The sequence below is a fragment of the Dama dama genome, chromosome 26 (genome assembly GCF_033118175.1).
Source record: "Dama dama isolate Ldn47 chromosome 26, ASM3311817v1, whole genome shotgun sequence".
Lineage (NCBI taxonomy): Eukaryota > Metazoa > Chordata > Mammalia > Artiodactyla > Cervidae > Dama > Dama dama.
This window is the reverse complement of record NC_083706.1, coordinates 38744949-38767336: the sequence shown is the minus strand read 5'-3', so window position 1 is coordinate 38767336 and position 22388 is coordinate 38744949. Positions and strand designations below refer to the sequence as shown.

Sequence of the window (22388 nt, the reverse complement as noted above, 5' to 3'; positions counted from 1 at the left end):
TGAGGGTTGCGTTTCTGTTTGCCATTTTTATATTTGAAGTGTTGTTCTCTGGAATCTCTGGGATGATGGACAGTGTTTAATAATTTTATGGAATGCCTACCAGAGGGCTTCATTCAGTAATATTATTGATAATAAATGTGTGTCTTGATGCTCATATAGCAAGGTAGATGAACAAGTGGTTTATTTGTTTTTCTTCATTGGATGTTTTAAAATCTCACTGTGTGTGTACTCAGCTTCATTAGGATCATTTGCACGAATGAAGACACTAGCTAAGTACCCCTCTGAGCTGAGAGGTGACGCGTGCTCTATCCTGCCAGCATGCTCCAGAATAGCAGCCCCGCAGCAAAAGAAGGATGCCTTAAAAGAGAGGATGTTGCTGACCTTGGTTCAGGGCCAGCATCAGTCTTTCCCTGCTCCTGGGGTGAACGTCGTCTCCGAGCTGACAGGACCACCTCCCTCTGCACGTTGCATGGTCCTCTCGTGTGTGTCCATGTAGCAAATAGAGAGGGTCCTGAAGGCAATGGTTTTTCCATGTCAGCGCAATGCAAATTATCCAAATATCCAGTTGTCAGCAGAACATTTCTATGTGGATACCACACAGGCATTCTTTTTTTTAAATTAATTAATTATTTTAATTGTAGGCTAATTACTTTACAATATTGTAGTGGTTTTTGCCATACATTGACATGAATCAGCCATGGGTGTACATGTGTCCCCATCTTGAACCCCTTCCCACCTCCCTCCCCATCCAGTCCCTTGGGGTTGTCCTAGTGCACTGGCTTTGAGTGCCCTGTTTCATGCATTGAACTTAGACTGGTCATCTATTTCACATATGGTATTATTCATATTTTAAGGTTATTCTCTCAAATCATCCCACCCTCGCCTTCTCCCACAGAGTCCAAAAGTCTGTTCTTTATATCTGTGTCTCTTTTGCTGCCTCGCATATAGGGTCATCATTAACATCTTTCTAAATTCCATATATATGCATTAATATACTGTATTGGTGCTTTCCTTTCTGACTTACTTCACTCTGTATAACAGGCTCCAGTTTCATCCACCTCATTAGAACTGATTCAAATGTGTTCTTTGTGTTAGCTGAGTAATATTCCATAGTGTATATGTACCACCGCTTTCTTATCCATTTGTCTGCCAATGGACATCTAGGTTGCTTCCATGTTCTAGTTATTGTAAACAGTTGCGATGACCATTGGGGTACAAGTGTCTCTTTCAGTTCTGGTTTCCTTGGTGTGTATGGCCAGCAGTGGGATTGCTGGGTCATATGGCAGTTCTATTTCCGGTTTTTTAAGGAATCTCCACACTGTTCTCCATAGTGGCTGTACTAGTTTGCATTCCCACCAACGGTGTAAGGGCGTTCCCTTTTCTCCACACCCTCTCCAGCATTTATTGTTTATAGACTTTTTGATAGCAGCCATTCTGACTGGCGTGTAATGGTACCTCACTGAGGTTTTGATTTGCATTTCTCTGATAATGAGTGATGTTGAGCATCTTTTCATGTGTTTCTTAGCCATCTGTATGTCTTCTTTGGAGAAATGTCTGTTTAGTTCTTTGTCCCATTTTTTGACTGGGTCATTTATTTTTCTGGTATTGAGCTGCATGAGCTGCTTGTATATTTTTGAGATTAATTCTTTGCCAGTTGCTTTGTTTGCTGTTATTTTTTCCTACTCTGGAGGCTGTCTTTTCACCTTGCTTATAGTTTCCTTCATTGTGCAAAAGCTTTTAAGTTTAATTAGGTCCCATTTGTTTATTTTTTATTTCCATTACTCTGGAAGGTGGGTCATAGAATTAACATTCTCATTTCTTCCCTCGATCATGATTCCTTCCTTATGTTCTTCTCCTCAGAAAAGACTATCATTGCCCATCCAGTGACCAAGCCAGGTGGCTAGGGCAGTCATTTGAGAGTTTGTCTTCATTTTTTTTTTTCTATTTATTGTTTTAATTAACTTTTAGTGGAGTATAGTTGCTTTATAGGGCTTGCCTGGTGGCTCAGCAGTAAAGAATCTGCCTGCAATGTGGGAGACCCAGGTTCAATCCCTGGGTTGGGAAGATCCCTTGGAGAAGGTAATGGCAACCCACTCCAGTATTCTTGTTTGGGAAGTCCCATGGACAGAGGATCCTGGTGGGCTACAGTCCATGGAGTCTCAAAAGAGTTGGACACAACTTTGAGACTAAACAATAGCTTCTTTACAATGTGGAGTTAGTTTCCACTGTACAGCAAAGTGAATCAGATATGTTTACATATATCCCCTCTTTTTAAAATTTCCTTCCCACTTAGGTCACTGCAGAGCATTGTATAGAGTTGCCTATGCGATACAGTAGGTTCTCGTTAGTTATCTATTTTATAGGTAATAGTGTATATATGTCAATCCCAATCTCCCAGTTCATCTCACCGCTCCCCTCTTCCACTTGGTATCCATGCATCTGTTTTCCACATCTGTGTCTTTACTGCTTTTGAAATAAAACCATCTATACCATTTTCTAGATTTCACATATGTGCATTAATATATGAAATTTGTTTTTCTCTTTCTGACTTACTTCACTCTGTATAATGATCTCTAGGTCTATCCATATCTCTGCAAACAGCACAATTCTGTTCCTTTTTATGACTGAGTAATATTCCATTGTACATACATATACCACACCTTGTTTATCCATTCCTCTGTTAATGGACATTTAGATCACTTCCACGTCCTGACTGTTGTAGACAGTGCTTCGGTGAACGTTGGGGTGTCGGTATCTTTTTGAATTATGGTCCTCTCCAGACACATGGCCAGGAGAGTGTATCTTCTCTTTCACCACCACCTTCAGTTAGATACCCAGGATTCTGCCTTCTCAGTAGCCCTTTGTCTGTTTCCTCCTCTCCTCCCTGTCACACCACTCACCCTACTTTGGATCTTCATTATTTGCCCTTATTTTATTGTAGTGTTGAGTTCACTGGCTTCCTGCTTTTAGTATGGAACACTTTCTTGCCAGGAAAGATTATTTTCTAAAATAAAAACCTAATCTTATCATGTCCTTATTCAAAGCTCTTCATATCTCTTCACTCCCTGCCTCCAGCGTAAAATTTTCACTCTTCGCCATGTTGTCCCTTACTAATTCTCCAATATATCTTGTTTCTACTCATCTTTCATTTTACTTTCCAGAAACATGGAACACTGTATTCTCTTGCCCCATTTTGCTTTGGCTTATGCTTGGAAGGTTCCCTCCATCTTTCATATTAGTCTCAAGTCCTACGTCACTTGGCCTGTAAAGCCTCCATCACTGCCTCCAGGAAATGGGTGCCTAGTCACAGATACCCCCATGGCCCATCTTTCTTTTTGTTTTGTAACTTTATGTGGGACAAACAAGCAATTCCAAGTTATAATAGTCATTTCCCTGTCAGCTCTGTGGATAGCCCCCTGGAGTTAATGCAATACACAGCATGTTTATCAGTAGAGGTGGCCCTGACTACATGTCTGCCTCTCTGCTAGACTCCACACCTTCTTAAAGGGCAAACATTTGCCTTGAAACTTCGTTATCTCTAGTAGCTAGTTCTATCATTTATGTATCCACATGTGAGCCCACACACTTGCACATGCACACATGTACACACTCACCCAAAAAATAATTTTCCTACTTCCTAAGGAATGTAGACATAAAATATAGAGGCACATATTATAATTAAATTCAATTCAATGCAACAAGATTAAATCAATTCAAATTAAATCAATCTAATTAAATCTCCTTCAGTGGTTTCATAGAAAGGTGGATTTTATAAGAAAATTCCATTTTTTAAATTTTATTTTTTACTTAGTAAACTTTATTTCTTAGACTAGCTTTGGGTTCACAGTAAAATTAAGTGGAAAATACAGAGAGTTCCCGTATATGCTGTCTCCACACATACATCTTCCTTATCGACGTTAGAGTGACTCATTTGTCATGATTGATAAACTTAAGTTAACACATCATTATGCCCCAGAGTCCACAATTTACATTAAGGGTTAACTTGTGATGTTGTACATTCTATGGGTTTTGGCAAATGCAAAATGCCATGTATCCACCATTACAGTATTGTACAGAATAACCTCAGGGCTCTATTTTCATTTCTTTTTAATTTCTGAATTCAAAGACTTATTAGTTTTGATTTTTTTCTCTGAATATTTTTATAAACAGTGGATACACTACACTTTTCTTGACTTTTTTTGCTATCCCTTACTTAGAAGATGGTACCAGTGTCATTGGAAGCCTACGTGAGGGTGGTTGTGAGACTGAAATTCTCTCATACTCTTTGCTCTCTCTTTTGGTCAGTGACTCGCCAAATCTCTTCTTTAAAGAGCCCACAATTGGTTAGGACTCAACTGGTTAGGTTTCACTTCCTGGCCTATTTGATGAACGTAGACTCAGTCTCCCAGGAATCTTAGGTTTTCTTGTCTATTATTGATTGTCCTTCTTATCTTCTCAAAAACTACATTGAAAATTTTTAGTGTTGGTTATTGGCTTTTTAAAAATTATAAAATAATAGAAACAACTATTAGAAAGCTTTGAAAAAATGATAAGGTACACAAATATATACAAATATTTCCCTGGTGGCTCAGAGGATAAAGAATCTGCCTGCAATGGGGAGACCCAGGTTCAATCCCTAAGTTGGGAAGATCCCTGGAGAAGGGAATGGCTACCCACTCCAGTATTCTTGCCTGGAGGATTCCATGGACAGAGGATCCTGGTGGGCCACAGTTCATGGGTTTGCAGTCAGACATAACTGAGCGACTAACACTTTCTTACACAAATGTAAACCTCTGAAACCTGCAATAATCATGATAAACATTTATTTCCTTCTAGCCTTTTTCCTATGTATGTGTACACACACACACACACACACACATACTAAATATTAGGTCTGTATATGTGAATCATACTATTCAAATAATTCTGTATACTTCTCTTTTTTAATGATCACTCTATGGCATTCATTTTCTTATGATCATTAGCATTCTCTGAAAATGTTATATTTCATTGTAACTACTGTGATTCATTTAAGCAATTTCTATTGTTGGACATTTAGCTTGCTTCGAATGTATTTTTGCCAGTATGAATAACGTTTTTGGACACTCTTGGGTGAGAGCATAGCTTTGCTAACTCTATATAGCTTTTCTTCTACTTACCATGCCTGAACAAAATCTCTCTTAGAACATGTGTGTCTTTAGAGCCTTTTTTTCTCTTAAAGGTGAAGTTTAACAATCTTTTTCATCTCTCATAGCATTTTTTATTTTCTCTCTTCTTGCATCAGTTTTGCTCATTTATATTTTGACAGACAGTCATTCATATTGGTTTTAAATTTTGGCCGTACCTTGAGGGATGTGGGATCTTAGAGCTCTGACCAGGTGTGGAACCCACTCCTCCTGCTTTCAAAGGTGGAATCTTAACCACTGGACCAATAGGAAGTCCCTTTGGAGTCTTTCTATGTCAGTTACCTAGAGGTAGAGAGGAGAAAGAAGAAATGGTAACATCTTTTGTGGTGCTACAGTGTTTGAGTCCCAGGTCAAGTTCTTGCAGACCGGGTGAACTCTGAAAAGCTAGTCAACATCTCTTTGCTTAAGTTTCTTTATTTGTAAAAGTGGGATAATAGTATTTTATTCATAGCATCCTCGTTAGGAATACAAATATACTAAAATATGTAAGTGCTATCTTTTAAAATTCATCCAGTAACTAGTGACATTGAATTATAACAGAGAAAAGCACTCTGTTGAGAATTCTCTTTTGAGCATTCAGTGTTGTTTCTAGCAGACACATGCTGAAGATGAAAATGCCCAAATGTGACACCTTTGGCATATTTTTACATTGAAATCTCTTAGTCCTAAAACAGTCTTTTACATCTAGTTTTATACTTTTCTTAGTTTTTGAAATTCCATTATTGAAAGCTGACTACTCCGATGATTGCTGGATGATGATATGATTTCCCTGGTACAGGGTATGTTTTAATAGGCATATTGAACAACAGGGTTAATGTAAACCAAAGGCTTTATATACTTTTCCATTTTTTTTTTCTTTGTACATAGCAGATGGAATCTCCCTCCTAGATTGCATTGGAAATATTTATCACAGTTAGAAAACAATCTATTGCTAATAACTTGGGTCAGATTCAGAAGTTTACTTTTTTAGTTTCTAATTTTGAGACAGTTCCTTACTCACTGAAAGTTGGAAAGCATATTACAAAGAACTCTTATTATATCCTCTACCCAGATTCAACAATTCTTAATATTTTGCCACATTTACTTCAGTATTGTTCTTTTCATCTATCTTCTTTTTATGCACAAATACTTTAATATGTGTTTCCTAAGGACTTTCTCTTACATAACCAAAGTACCTCTATCAGAATCAGGAAATGTAACATTTGTCCAATGTTCTATCTAATTCTTACTTTTTTGTTCAAAGTTCACAACTTATTCAAATAATGTAGCTTTTTTTTCTCACCCAGGATACAATCCAGGATCACTTGTTGTATTAATTGTCATGTTTCTTTCCTTTTCTTTAATCCTAAACAGTTCCTCAACCTTTCTTTTTCTTTCACAGTCTTAATGTGTTTTGAGTTTTTTTTTTTGTTTTTTTTTTTTTCATTTTTTGGCCACACGTGGCTTGTAGGCTTTTAGTTCCTCCTCTGCAGTTTCAATCCTGCACCCTTGGTAGTGAAAGCGCCCAGTCCTAACCACTGGACCACCAAGGAATTCCCATAGTCTTAATGGTTTCAAAAAGTAAAGCCAATAACTTTGCAGAATATTCTAAGTTTGGGTTTCTTTGATATTTCCTGATATCAGCTTCAGATTTCATATTTTTTATTGTAATAGCATAGCAGTTATGTTGTGTCTTTCTCAGGGTATCACATCAGGAAGCACATAATATCATTTTTGCCTTTGTTATGAGTGACATTAATCTTGATAACTTTAATAAATTTGTGTTTTTAGGTTAATTTACTATAAAGTTACTGTTTTTTTCTCTTTGTCATTAATAAGTAACTTGTGGCAATTACTCTCAAACTGTGTATTTTCATGCTTGTCAAACTTTCATCCCTTCTTTTTAATATTCATTAGGCTGGATCCTCTGTCTTTTTTGACATGTCCCTACTTTAATAGTTTCGTACTTTCTGGTACAATGAAAAGTTCTAGACTTATTTTATGGTTTTCCTGCCCTAGCCTGTTTATTTATACCTCTTCCTATAAAATTATATACTATGCATTATGTGTATACATGTCTGTATTTATAGAAATGAGTTCAGACTCATTATCTCCAATTCCAATTCAATATCCTAATGATCAAAAAATATTTAAAATGTAGAATAGGTGGGACCTGATATTAATTGACCCTGATGCTGGGAAAGATTGAAGGTGGGAGGAGAAGGGGATGACAGAAGATGAGATGGTTGGATGGCATCACTGACTCTATGGGCATGAGTTTGAGTAACCTCCAGGAGTTGGTGATGGACAGGGAAGCCTGGCATGCTGCAGTCCATGGGGTCACAAAGAGTTGGACACGACTGAGCGACTGAACTAAGCTGAACTGATGTTAATTGAATATAAGTGGAAGGGAGAGGAGGAATTCAAGGTGAATATACATTGTAATTGCTAGCATGGCACTCCCAATTGTGCAGTGTAAAATGTTTTATGTACCAACATTTTTTGTTGTGTGTGCCAAACCAGCTACTAAAGCCTAAGATTGCTTTACTTTTTTAGCATCTGTAGCCCAGTGTTCCTGCATATTGATCTTGTAGTCAAATAAAGCTTGAGGTCTTTATGTTAACTGTTGCCAAGCAAGATCTGATACCTCTTTTCTTATAAACTTAGTTTTTTGAAACTGTGTTGTATGTTTGCCTGTGAAATTTCATCTGATCATCAGATAAATTTCATTTGACCATCATTCATTCCCTTTATGCCCCTTTAACCCTGGCGTAGGTAATATATTAATTGTCCTACAAATTATCTGTTATACAAATGTTTTATAATATGCTTTCTATATGCTTTGGTTGATCTCCACAGATAAAGCAGATGGTTGAGATTACAGCATACTGTTGGTGGTGAGGGTGATAAACCTGAAATTGTAACGGAATATGGGGTCATTTCTTGCCATAGTATTTTATGTTATGAAATAAATAAGAGTCAGGTAATCAAATGCTCAAAAAGCAGGGGGCCAAGATATAAGAAATGTGACTCAAGATCTACAAAAAGACAAGGAAATCTCTCTGATGGCTCTTGCATAGACTGAAAAGGATTATTAATCTGTCCATCCCATTCTTGGCCTTCTTTTCCTCTCACTGTAAACATTCTTCCTAAGTAATCTAACTCACTTCCATGGTGCTAAACTCTCCAGCTACTTCTATAGCTGTTCTTTCTTCCACAATTGTAGAATTTTAACTGCTTTGTGTCCACTAAACTAAAGATTGCATTTCCTAGCCCTATTGCAATAGGTATGGGCATGTCATGGTTCTAGCATTGGGGAAGATGATTAAAAGTTACATATTCAACTTCTTCCTTGCTTAAGAGGAAATATCTGGCCTCAAACTTCCACTATTTTCTCTAAGCAGAGCGACTAGAGAAACCACAAGTTGAACACGGAACAGCTACCATCAGCCAGGGCCCCTGTATAGCTGCATGAGGAAGAGCCAGCCACCAGCCCGAAATACTTGTCCTAGAATTTCATGTGAGTGAGAAATATTTTCCAATTGCTTGAGCAATTACCTTTTTTTGGGTGCCTCTCCTGGGCACCCTTCTTGTATATTCAAGTGCTCACTAGATATTTCTACCTTAGTATCTCACAGATGTCTCAAGCCTAACGTGTTTCTTTTCAAATTTGCTTCTTTCTGGCGTCATTACCATCCCAGATGACTTATGCATTACACGTGGAGTTCTTATCCACTGCTTTCTTTTCCTTTTGCCCACATAGAATCTGAATGACTTCTTGGTTCTGACTCTCTTATCACTCTCCTCTCCAGCCCTTCTTCTTACACTTCTCTGTTGCTTTGGATTAAGTCCCAGTCATCTAAGGTTAGGATTCATGCAGCAACCTATACCTTCTTTTTCTATCTCTAATCTTGCTCCCCTCAAATTCATTCTAGGCTATGATTTTATTGAGCTAGTAAGTACTATCTCAATGGTTTCATCTGAAAAAATGCAGATACTCATAATATCCTTATGGAATTCTTATGATAATTAGTTGATATGGTACATCCCAAGCATTTAGCATGGTTCCTGAAATATATCAGTACTCAAAAAAGTTAGCCATTGTTAACATTATTATTAGCATTTCCATATCATAACTCTTCTTAAAATTCCTTAAAGGATTATTATTCCTTTAATAATCCTGAAATTCCTTAAAGGATTCCTTAAAAGAGTATTACTGCTTCTTGGATAAAATCACTCCCCTTAATGATCCTGACTAATATTCTCTAATCTGGTCCCTATTAAACCCTCCAGATTTATTTCTTATTATTGTCCCCTTCCAAACCTCTGCTTTATTCATATTGCAATACCTACAGTTCCTTAAGATGTCAAAGTCTATGATACATCTTATTTTTGTACATGTTGATTCTATTGCTTTAAACACACAATTTCCTTATCTTTTCTGAACTCTTATTGACCATTCATCCTTCAAATCTCAGCTCATATATTACCCCTCTAGGAACTTTCCATTATGCTTTCTGGTCTAGTTTAAGTGTTGTTTCATGTACATCCATAATGCTGTATGTTTTCCTTTATTGTAGCAACAAGGATAATGTTCTATAAACATTTATTAACATATAGTAGACGTGTTTTGCGTGTTTGCCTGGCCCGTCCGCTATCCTGACTTGGTGGACTTCGGTGGTATTACATATATATATATTACTTATATTTATATTTATTTATATATTTTTGCTTATATATTAACCCTATTTATCATTATCTGATTGAAACATGCCCAAAGACAGGACTGAGTATATTTGTCATACCTACTGAGAATTTGGATTAAAAGACAAAACTATGGGTGGTTAATATCAATGCTAGAATTGTAAAATATGAAAATTTAGGACCTTAGAAAGGAAAAAAGAAATAGATACAAAACCACAGACAGAACACAGAAAAACAAGGATTTTAATAAGCAAAAAAAAAAAAAAAAAAAAACGCATCTTCAGAGAGTAGAATAAATTTTTTGACAGCTCAAATCCAATATTCCAGAAAATATTTTTATAACTGTTTATGATAGGTTTGGAATTTATTACATCTTTGTTTTGTACTGCCATGCCTTTTTTTTGTTCAGCTTAATTTTGTATTCTTTATAAAGTTGTTTATTTCTGGAAAAATTATCAAATCCCTAAAGGTTGTGAGCTATAAAGGCTGAATAGTCAGAGAGTTAAATGTTATTTGAGGGACATTCTACTGGAAAAACATTGAATGAGTCATGAAGGCCAAGGTTCTAGAAAAAACTCTGCCCTTATTTAACTATATAATCTTGAGTAAATCAGTTGACTAGAGAGCCCCTCCTTTCAGTTATCTCCTCTCTAAAGTAAAGATCATAATCTCTTTGCTGCTTACCTTGGAATTGGAATTATCAAATGTCCACTTGGAGAACGTTAAGGGTTTATAGACAACAAGCCCTTACTAATGTTCTGCAGTAGAGGAATACTCGCTAGGATTGACTGGAATGCTTTCTCAGTCCAAAGATATCACACTCCTAGTCACTAGAGTTGTTTACATAAGAAAAGATGCTGGGAAAGAGTGAGGGCAGGAGGAGAAGGGGGTGACAGAGGATGAGTTGGTTGGATGGCATCATTGACTCAATAGGCATGAGTCTGACCAAACTCCGGGAGATAGTGAAGGACAGGGAAGTCTGGCATGCTGCAGTCCATGGTGTTGCAAAGAGTCAGACTCAATTTAGCAACTGAACAACAACAATAAGAAAGCATGCTTTCCATTCCTAGAGAGATACAGATGTTTACATTTGGAACCTAAGAGAGATATATCACATTATTTATCTGCAATATGGTAGCATATATTTATGTCTATTCACCTAGGTAATATTTTTAGTAAAAGAAAAGGAATTGTAACCAAATATAAATGGATAAAAAATAAAACATTTACAAAAAAAGATGCTTCCAATTATGTGCTACAGTTATTAAGGGCACAGACTCTTAGTTTTCTCAACTGTAAAATGGGATTTGTAATTAAACAAGCTAATAGGATTGTAAAGACTTTAGTACAACTCCTGGAACAAAATAAGGGCCCACAGAATGGTATGTGTAGCAGTAAATGTTAGCTTTGATCTCTAATCTGGAATGAACTTTGGAGAGATTACTGATTAGAAGTGTGAGGCTGACCAGGTGCAGAAATGTGATCCCAGGTGTAGAATTTCACAGCAAGTCATCTCTTTGCATTAATGTAACAATTCAGATATGGAAGGGTTTGGATCCTTGCATTTTGGTTTATTATTGGTCTTAATTCTTCTAAATGTCAGCCAATCAGATAGAATTCCTCTGCCCCTCATTTCCCAATAAAATTTTAGATATGCATGGGTGCACACTCAGTCACGTCTGACTCTTTGCAACCCCATGGACAACAGCTTGCCAGGCTTCTCTGTCCTTCACTATCTCCTGGAGTTTGCTCAAATTCATGCCCATTAAGTCAGTGATGTCATCCAACCATCTCATCCTTGTCACCATCTTCTCCTCTTGTCCTCAGTCCTTCCCAATATATCAGGGTCTTTTCCAATGAGTCAGCTCTTCATATTAGGTGGCCAAAGTATTGGAGCTTCAGCATCAGTCTTTCCAATGAATAGTCAGGGTTGATTTCCTTTAGGGTTGACTGGCTTTATCTCCTTGTTGTCCAAGGGACTTTCAAGAGTCTTCTCCAGCACCACAATTGGAAAGCATTAATTCTTTGGCACCCAACCCTCTTTATGGTCCAACTCTCACATCCATACATGACTACAAGAAAATCCATAACTTTGACTAGATGGCCTTTTGTTGGCAAAGTGATGTCTCTGCTTTTTAATACAGCATTTAGGTTTGCCACAGCTTTCCTTTCAAGGAGCAATCACCTTTTAATTTTGTGGCTGAAGTCACCATCTGCAGTGATTTTGGAGCCCAAGAAAATAAACTGTCACTGTTTTTCTACTTTTTCCCTATCTCTTTGCCATGAAGTGATGAGACTGGATGCCATGACCTTAGTTTTTTGAACGTTGAGCTGTAAGCCAACTTTTTCACTGTCCTCTTTACCCCTCAATCAAGAGGCTCTTTAGTTCCTCTTTGGTTTCTCCCTTTAAAGTGGTATCATCTGCATATCTGAGGTTGTTGATATTTCTCTAGGCAATCTTGATTCCAGCTTGTGAGTCTTCTAGCCTGGCATTTTGCATGATGTACTCTGCATAGAAGTTAAATAAACAAGGTGACAATATACAGCCTCAACATACTCCTTTCCCAATTTGGAACCAGTCTGTTGTTCCATGTCCAGTTCTAACTGTCACAGTATTACAGATGGCTGTAGCTTTATATGACAACATAAAAGCAATGCATGGAAAAAGTGATGAAAATTGCGCACAATGAACCCTACTTTATAGATATTCATCATCTTAAATGGACTGGTGACAGTAGTTCAGAAAGATACTTTTCACTTCCTTCATTTTTCTAGATGGTTGTTAAATTAGTTTTGACTATTGTTTTAAATATCTTTGTTTCCTAAAAGATATAAATATCAGGGGTATAAGAGTGCCGAGTATCTAGTTGTCTAAATGGAATAGCTGTCATCAAGAAAACAGCTCTAGTTTAATGTGGAAATAATAAAAATGAACTATGCATCCTGGAAATGTAACAAATAGAGAGATTTTACCATAATATGAATACCAAAACAATGTAATATTATATTCATTTTCAGAAAACAAGGAAAAATAGCTCCTTTATAATGAAACACTGAGCGTACATCCTTGGGATTTACCAGTCATTATTGTTTTAAATTAAAACAAAATTTGTTTATTTTTGGTCTTAAATTAGAATGTCAAAAAACCCCCCACCCTAATTCACCCATAGAGTGCCAAATCTCTTCTGAATGATATTGATGGGAAATAGTGGCTGAGGGACAAAGAAGAGAGCCAAATTTAAGTTCGAATTCTAAAAGTTGGTCTGTGAATCTTCTGTATTTGAAATGCCACTTGCTGGTTTAATGTGTTTTAAAAGTTGTCATGTTTCTAAATTTGATATACAATTTAAACTCTAACCTGTGTTAATGTTCAATTTTAATTACGGTGTTTCTTTTTACATGAAGGACTGAATTAAAAGGAAAAGTGGGCTTTCCTGGTGGCTCATTCAGTAAAGAATCTGAGTGCAATGCAGGAGACCCAGGTTCAATCCCTGGTTCGAGAAGATCCCCTGGAGAAGGGAATGGCTACCCACTGCAGTATTCTCGCCTGGAGAATTCCATGGACACAGGAGCCTGGCGGGCTACAGTCCATGGAGTTGCAGAGCGTTGGACACGACTGAGCAACTAACACTTCTACTTACAAAAAAAAGCAGTGTGTTAACAGAAGCATTATCTTTAGATTATAGTTCCTATGCCATTCTTTGGGTTTGAAATGCCCTGGCCTGTATGTACGCTCTACTTTCAGAAACAGTATTAAATTTGAGCTGTAGGTCTGTTTTAAGTGCAGGAAAATACAACTCCTTAACCTAATATAGGGCTTCCCAGATGGCGCAATAGTAAAGAACCTGCCACAGGAGTTTGATCCCTGAGTCAGGAAGATTTCCCTGGAAGAGGAAATGGCAACCCACTCCAGTATTCTGGCCTGGAAAATCCCATGGACAGAGGAGCCCGGCTGGCTATAGTCCATGGGGTCTCAAAGAGTTGGACACAACTAAGCACCCCGGCATGCAACCTAATATGAGCCAACTGCTTTCATTGACTTTTGAGTAAGAAGACTCATTTTGGGTCCCTCCCCAGAATTCAAAGCCAGGTGAGCAAGTGACTATGAAAAAATCACTAAGTACACATAGGCGAGAACACATTTAGAATTTATAAAACAGCTCTTCCTTAAATAAGTTTAACCACTCAAGTTTGAGATTTTAAAGTGTATCAATTTTTGAATAAATTAAGTAGGAATGTTTTTCCTTATTCTGACCATCCCACCTGGATTATGTACATTGCAGATCACAGACATCAACGATTCTCAAACTTTATTTTTTATAACAGTTCCCTGAGTTGTGTACTGAAAGTGCACGTAGCCAATCTCCTCCTCACCCAGTAGATCTGGAGTGAGCTGGGGGATCTGGCATTTCTATAGACATCAGGTGATTTGCATACAGGTGATCCAGCCATCATATTTGAGAAAAACTGATAATTTTCAAATAGTTTTGAGAGGAAAAACAGTTAATGTTGTTATACATTATACATCTCTAATTTTAATACACTTCTAGAAACATGTAGACACAGTATAGGAGAGAAAAAATATTTTAATCAATTGGCAATATTAGGTTTGTCTGCCAGCCCCCAGATGTCTAGCTGCACATTTGTAAATTGCATCTCTCTTTGGGCATTGGTACTTCATTGTTAAGTGCAGGGTTAGGTGGTGTGTGGAGTCTATTATTTCTAATGTGCCTTCCATCTTATAATGTGGCTCTGTGCTTCGGTACATCTGCTTTTCTTGGCTCCTGGGTTGGGTTTCACATGAGCATCAGGCCACTGCCTAGCAGCACTTGAGAAGATCAGAGTGGAAATAGATGTTCTCAGTCTTGATAAATTTGGCCAGCATCGTTTCTGAGAGTTCACACTTCTCTCTCCTGCCTTTGGAAGAAAGAATTTGATAGCATGAAAAACATGGTGGACCTGGCAATTTTAATTTCTTTGCAGGAATATAGGAAATAAAAAGCAAAGTTATGCAATCTTTAAAGAGTAGTGTACCTTCAATTTCTTTGGTGAGCAAATGTGCTTGTGCACAAAATGAGTTTTGTGTCATCATTTGCTATTCAAAAATATATGATTAGGACTTCCCTGGTGGTCCAGTGGCTGAGACTCCATGCTCCCAATGCAGAGGCCTGGGGTTCAATCCCTGGTCAGGAAACTAGATTCCACATGCCACAGCGGAGAGCTCACATACACAACTGAAGATCCAGCATGCTGCAACTAAGACCTGGTGCAGCCAAATAAATGAAAGAAATTAAAAAAAATATATAGTTGATTCAGTAACATGGATAAGATATCATGTGACCTTCTGTTTTCTCTATTTCTAGGCATTCCAAAAAATTGGGAGGGGGGTGCACTTTAAAAAGACAAAAACCTTCAGAATGTGAAAACAGTCTTGAATGAATTAGCATGGTAACTTCTATCCAACTCAAGCATCTGTCATAAGTTTCATGCTTCAATCACCTGAAAAAGGAAAATAAAGTCCTTTGATTTTTCTGTCTTTCAACTCTGGAACAGAATAGAATGTCTCTGACTTTAAAATGGGTGATCTCCAAAAAAAAGGGAAAAGTGAAAAGATAACATATTATTAACTGCTAGTATTTTTGGTGTTTCAAAAGTTTTCTTCCTCTCATTGAAATATGCAGTTATGACATTTCCAAGAAGTGGTGGCATCTGGTGTTAAGGACAAAATAGTGGGAATTTACCACAAGCAGCCTGATTCTCACACCTGTTCTGAGGAAGAAAGTTTCCTGAGGCCACTTGTGGAGTCAGCAGTTGTCTAATGCGACATAGACCTGTAAACATTTGTTACTTTTCAACAGTGCTATGATTTGTGATTCATAAATAATAGCAAATAAGTAGATAGCACTAACTTAGATTTTGGGCTTCCAGGTGGAGCTGGTGGTAAAGAACCCACCCGCCAATGCAGGAGATCCCTGGGTAGGAAGGGCCCCTGGAGGAGGTCATGGCAACCCATTCCAGCGTTCTTGCCTGGAGATTCCCATGGACAGAGGAGCCTGCTAGGCTACAGTTCATCGGGTCACAAAGAATTGGACACAACTGAAGTGACTGAGCATGCATTCTCGCAACTTAGATTTTGAGTGCTGTGTGTGTGTGTGTGTATTCATGTAACTGTCATGATAACTGTCATTATCTCCATCTTAGAGATGAGAAACTGAGCCATACAGAAATTACGTCTCTTGCCCAAGGTTTCATGGCTGGTAAGTCAAAAATCCCAGAGAGCTGGATCCAGAGTTAATATGCTTAACTAGCACACAACACTACCTCTCAACTTCAAATGTGTTTTCCTGCTGTGTATTCATCCTGGGAGGCTGTACAAGTCCATCTATGTTGGCATTACTGAATACATTCCTGTGCTTTCTTTAATTTAATTTATTGCCAATAAATTAGAAGCCAATCTAAACCAAAAGCAAAATACCCCCAGCAGCTCAATCTGGCAATATAAAAAGGAAGCGAGCTGTCCCTCTAGCTAGATGCAGCCCACAGACATGCTTAGTTTGGTCTGCGGTTTTGGCCTGGACAGTGTTTTACATTTTAATTAGTTCCCCAAATAAACACAATGAAACTGAAAAACCTTGTACACAAATCTGAATTTCTGCCCTCTCTTATAAAATTGTATCCTCAACGTTGGGTTTGAATCTCCAGATTCTCAGAGTTCTCATCATCTTCATCTCCCAGAAACCAGGGCTTAGGGTCGCTTACCACTGGTCACATCACTTCATTTATGTGTTTTACCTGCCTGGCCCCTGTATACATTTGATTTTGTCATGCTTGAAACAGCGTTATTTTCCAGGAGTGGAAATAAAATAATTAATGAAGCTTATAAAAGGATATTTCAGAAAGGTGGCTTTTAGATTAGATGGGTATTTATTCCTCAGAATTAAAGGATTAGTGCTGAGCATTATTCTGAGCAAAAGAATTTAGGGTCAGATTAAAATCTTGGGACACATAATTTTGTCCTGTCTGTACTCTTCTGTGTACCTTCAAGCAAGTTCCTCAACTTTCACGTAGAATAGCATATTTTCCAAATTCTAGGTACCATTCACACCATAAAATGATGAAAAATATTTCCACGCTATGTTTGGAGTTGGTGATGGACAGGGAAGCCTGGTGTGCTACAGTTTATGGGATCTCAGAGTCAGACATGACTGAGCGACTGAACTGAACTGATGCTTGATGTATGTTATTCCAAAGAAGATAAAAATGTTACCCAAATGAAGAGAAGAAAGATTCCATAGCAATATCCACATCCCTTTCTTTCCAAGGAGAAATCATTGATTTTTTTTAATACACAGGATCTATCAAACAGTAATGATTAGAACAGACACTAATTTGGTGAAGTCTGCTGGATGAGAAATAAATGAATGTTTCTCTCTAATGTGCTGCTGATATTTCTACCACAATTAGAAATGTGTTCACCGAGAACTCTCCCATATAGAATACTACAAGCAAATCTGCTTGGACCTCATCTTTAAAATATTTACCTTTATCTGTGATAACTCTTTTAGGCTTTGTTTTATCTGCACTGACAGGATTTATGCAGCCATATACTGAGACCTCCAGTTATTTAGCTAGTAGTTCATCCATACATTTGTTGGAAAGAAATTTACCAAGTGCCTAGCACATGCCATGTTCTCAGCTTCATTATTGTAATTTATAGCCTAGACATGGTTCAAATAATGAGGGATATTCAGTTGTTATGAAGATGGAGGATGCTCAATGTATACATTGTTATAATCTGTGTTTTGAGTGGGATTACTGAGCCAACTGAAGAAGTATTTCCTTACATCTGAGTTCCAAAATTAGTAGCAAAGTGCCAAACATCTTGGATCTATGTCATCCTCTGTTTGTGAGTCAAGCTAGGAGAACTGTCTCCAAAGCAGTTTGGCATCTCTGCATCGTCAGTCGGCTGGCATTATGGGGGAAGAGATGATGAGAGTTTAATCTTTATTATAATTTCTGAAAAATTGCCAGTTTGTTTTTCTGGCCTATCACTCCTTAAAGTCTGTCTCAGAGCCTTAGGCGTTCTGTTGTGTTCCGTTTGTCAATCCTTCAGCCCATGTAGCACATTTTGTTTCCATTTCTTCCAACTTTACTCTTACTTGGTCACATTAGAGAAATATATTAGCATCAAATATACCAGGCCTTCCTATATACAGTATATAGCTGCTGTCTTTGAGGAAAGTTTGAGAAGGTCTTCAGTGATCTTGTGTTAGACTAGAAAGGTGTGTGATCTATGATTCTGTTTTGATCCCTTAAGGTTCCAGAATTTCCATTCAGACAGACACTTTCAGCAATCATTTATAAGCCTGCATCTCTTCCTTCCCAATGTTAAACTACAGTTAACAGCATCCTGACCACTTGTGTACTGAACTCCTACAACAGGTTCCATTTGAGACTACAGCCAGAAGCCTGTTAATGCACTAATGAAAGCAATTTGTATCAACTAAGTCACAATGAAGACACAAAAGGGAAAAGGTTAACCCTGCCAAATGGGTGTCTTATTGAATTAAATGAAAACTGCAGCTCACTCTTTCCTCAGAATCCTGGGTGAAATTCAGAGACACAAGCCTGAAGTATTTTTGGATTTTGTTTTCTTTTCACTCCACATCTTAGCGCATGCTCATTTTAAAGCTCCTCTACTTTCATTTCACTGTCAAAAAGTTTTCTCTCTGACTTCAAATACAGTAGGATGGAATGATTGAAGAGTGTGTGTGTGCGTGTTAGGGGGCGGCTGGAGTCCCAAAGAAAGGAAATCAAGACAGAGCTTCAAGGTCTCTTTTCATCAACTCTTCAGCCAAAGAACACATGTTCTATTGGATACTTTCCAAATTCCCAGACTGTGCTATTCATCTGAAAGTTTCAACTCCATCAAAGTCTGTCTTTTTGGAATTCTTATAATTGGAAATATATTTTTTGTAGGATTTATTTTCTTTCCTATAAGAAAAAAGTACAAGGAGATCATTATCACCTTCAACATTCATGAGCATGGTAGATAAGAACCTCATTCCAGGTCTTAGAAATATAAGAAAATGAAAGAGGGTAGAGAAGTTTCCCTTAAAAAAACCAAAAAACACCAAAAGCTTTACAGTTAGTTCGAAAAACTGGTCCTTTGCATGTAAATATGCAACAGTTAGAACTGGACCTGGAACAAGATTGGTTCCAAATAGGGAAAGGAATACGTCAAGGCTGTATATTGTCACCCTGCTTATTTAACTTATATACAGAGTACATCATGGGAAACACTGGGCTGGATGAAGCACAAGCTGGAATCAGGATTGCCGGGAGAAATATCAATAACCTCAGATATGCAGATGGCGTCACCCTTATGGCAGAAAGCGAAGAAGAGCTAAAGAACCTCTTGATGACAGTGAAAGAGGAGAGTGAAAAAATTGGCATAAAACTCAGCATTCAGAAAACTAAGATCATGGCATCTGGTCCCATCACTTCATGGCAAATAGATGGGGAAACAGTGGAAACAGTGACAGACTTTTTTGGGGGGGGCTCCAAAATCACTGCAGATGGTGACTGCAGTCATGAAATTAAAAGACGCTTACTCCTTGGAAGGAAAGTTATGACCAACCTAGACAGCATATTGAAAAGCAGAGATATTACTTTGCCAACAAAGTCCATCTAGTTAAAGCTGTGGTTTTTCCAGTAGTCATGTGTGGATATGAGAGTTGGACTATAAAGAAAGCTGAGCACCGAAAATTGCTTTTGAACCGTGGTGTTGGAGAAGACTCTTGAGTCTCTTGGACTGCAAGGAGATCCAACCAGTCCATCCTAAAGGAAATCAGCCCTGAATATTCATTTGAAGGACTGATGCTGGAGCTGAAACTCCAATCTTTTGGCCACCTGATGCAAAGAGCTGACTCATTTGAAAAGACCCTGATGCTGGGAAAGATAGACGGCGGGAGGAGAAGGGGATGGCAGAGGATGAGATGGTTGGATGGCATCTCTGACTCGATGCCCTTGGACATGAGTTTGAGCAAGTGCTGGGAGTTGGTGATGGACAGGGAAGGATGGCATGCTGCAGTCTATGGGGTCACAGAGTTGGCCATGACTGAGTGACTGAGCTGAACTGATGCAGATAATTAAAGATATATTGGTAAGTAGTATAGACAGTAATGATATGGGGAGCTCAAATGGAGAGTTCCATGGAGAAATATTAATGATTTAAATTTGCTCAGGGTTAGTGCTGTGTGGTGCTGGAGGAGACTCCTGAGAGTCCCTTGGATAGTTAAGGAGATCAAACCAGGCAATCCTAAGGGAAATCAACCCTGAGCACTCATTGGAAGGACTGATGCTGAAGCTGAAGCTCCAGTGTTTTGGTCAACTGATGCGAACAGCCAACTTACTGGAAAAGTCCCTGATGCTGGGAAAGATTGAGGGCAGAAGGAGAAAAGGGCATCAGAGGATGATATGACTGGATGGCATCACTGATGCAATGGACATGAACTTGGGCAAACTTCAGGAGATGGTGAGGGGCAGGGAGGCCTGGCCTGCTGCAGTCTATGGGGTCACAAAGAGTCGGACATGACTGGGCGACTGAACAACAACAATGCTCTGTGACTTAACATTAACCAGAAGAATGATGACTACTAGAAATCATTGAAGAAAAAACTTGAGGCAGAAAACAAGTTTAATTTATTTCCTCCCAGTTTCTCTACTACTGATCTATTTTCTTTATCCAGATAACCTATGCTTAATCCTCATACCTGAGGCTCTTTACATTGCTCCAACTAATTGTTCAAGGAAAAGGATCAGTAAATATTTTTTTCTGTAAAGAGAGTCAGGTAGGACATAGCTGAGGCTTTGTAAGCCATGCAGTTTTTGTCACAACTACTCAGATACACAGTTGTAACATAACAGGCGCCACAGATAATATGTAAAAATTGAACATTGTAATATTTCGATAAAACTTGGCAAATGATAAAATTACGTTAAAGAATGCTAACATTCATATAATTTTTCTGCATCATGAAATAGTATTCCCTGATGGCTCAGAGGGTGAAGTGTCTGCTTGCAATGTGGGAGACCTGGGTTTGATCCCTGGGTGGGGAAGATCTCCTGGAGAAGTAAATGGCAACCTACTCTAGTATTCTTGCCTGGAGAATCCCATGGACAGAGGAGCCTGGTAGGCTACAGTCCACAGGGTCTCAAAGAATCAGATGCGACTGAGCGACTTCACTTTTTTCTTTCTTTCTTTGAATTTTTTTGAACAACTTACAAAATATAAGCCATTCTTAGCTTGTGAACTGTAGAAAAGTGAGTGCTGAAGCAGATTTGGCCTATGGACCATAGATTACTGACATCTGCATTAGAAGACTTCAGCATTTCCCAGTCTGCACTCTTACTGCAATTCTATTCAGTTTCCTCATCTGTCTCATAGAAACTAGGTACAGTTGCTATATATAATTTAGGTAACTTATAATCTTCAAAGTATAAAGCTAAAACTAATGTAATAATTTATTTGATAGCAAGTAATTGGCATAACTTAAGATTAAAGGAAGTCTTCTGGTCATGTTAAGCATCAGAAACTGCTGTCCAGAGAAAAGTCAAGTATGTAGAACATAAGATGAATGAGTCAGAGCCTGTGTAACTAACAGTCAAGCGTGGTTCCCCTTCCTCCTTTGGGCAGGCGACTAGAAAAACCTCTCCTTGCAGAAGAGATCAGCTGAAAAAAAAAGACTCAGTGATACTGATGTTTGTAATTTCACAGATATTTGTTATTTCACAGTGAAATTTCTTCAATGCTCCATCTTACATTGAAATATGGTTGCAAATTCTAGGAGTAGCACCTTTAAATAAGAAAGGTAGGACATGCGGATGGAGAGGGATGGAATAGAGAACATACTGATTTTATTTTAAGCCTTGTGATAATATATGACTTTTAAACTCCTACATATATATTTTTCATAAATATAATAAGTTGATTACAAAGAAAATGGAGCCCTCTGGTGACTTTCAATGCCTACAGAACAAATCCAAACTGTTGGGCATGTCAAATAAGACACTATAACTTGGGCAAGGCTCACCTTTATGGCTATACCACAATCACTCCCTAGCATGTACTAGAAAAAAGAACTATTCTATATAAACTTTTATGTCACTTTTTTATATCACTGTGTTCTTGCTCCCATTTTTCTCTCTTGAATGGGCTTTTCTCACTCTCTGCCTACTTACCTTTCAGAAAAGAAACGTTTCCCCCTTTTTAGACCTTTCACAGACCCCATAGGGATCGTTTTGGCATGTTTACACCATAGCACTTAGCATAGGGAGCTTTCCAGGTGGAGCTAGCAGTAAAAAACCCATCCACCAATGCAGGAGACATAAGAGATGCAGGTTCGATCCCTGGGTCAGGAAGATCCCCTGGAGGGCACGGCAACCCATTCCAGTATTCTTGCCTAGAGAGTCCCGTGGACAGAGGAGCCCGGTAGGCTACAGTCCATGGGGTCGCAA

General features: G+C 38.1%; 1 long non-coding RNA gene across 2 annotated transcripts in view; it reads left to right on the top strand.

Annotated features, from left to right (window-relative positions):
• The window catches only part of LOC133047115 (uncharacterized), a 37846-nt gene extending 23019 nt beyond the window's left edge, over nucleotides 1–14827 (top strand). Inside the window, exons 2-3 of one of the 2 annotated variants that reach the window (XR_009690660.1) lie at nucleotides 8567–8685; nucleotides 13275–14827. This is a non-coding gene — a long non-coding RNA (uncharacterized LOC133047115). The remainder of the gene's footprint in view (nucleotides 1–8566; nucleotides 8686–13274) is intronic. The other variant, XR_009690659.1, reaches the window with a different exon arrangement.
• Nucleotides 14828–22388: the final 7561 nt, after the last annotated feature.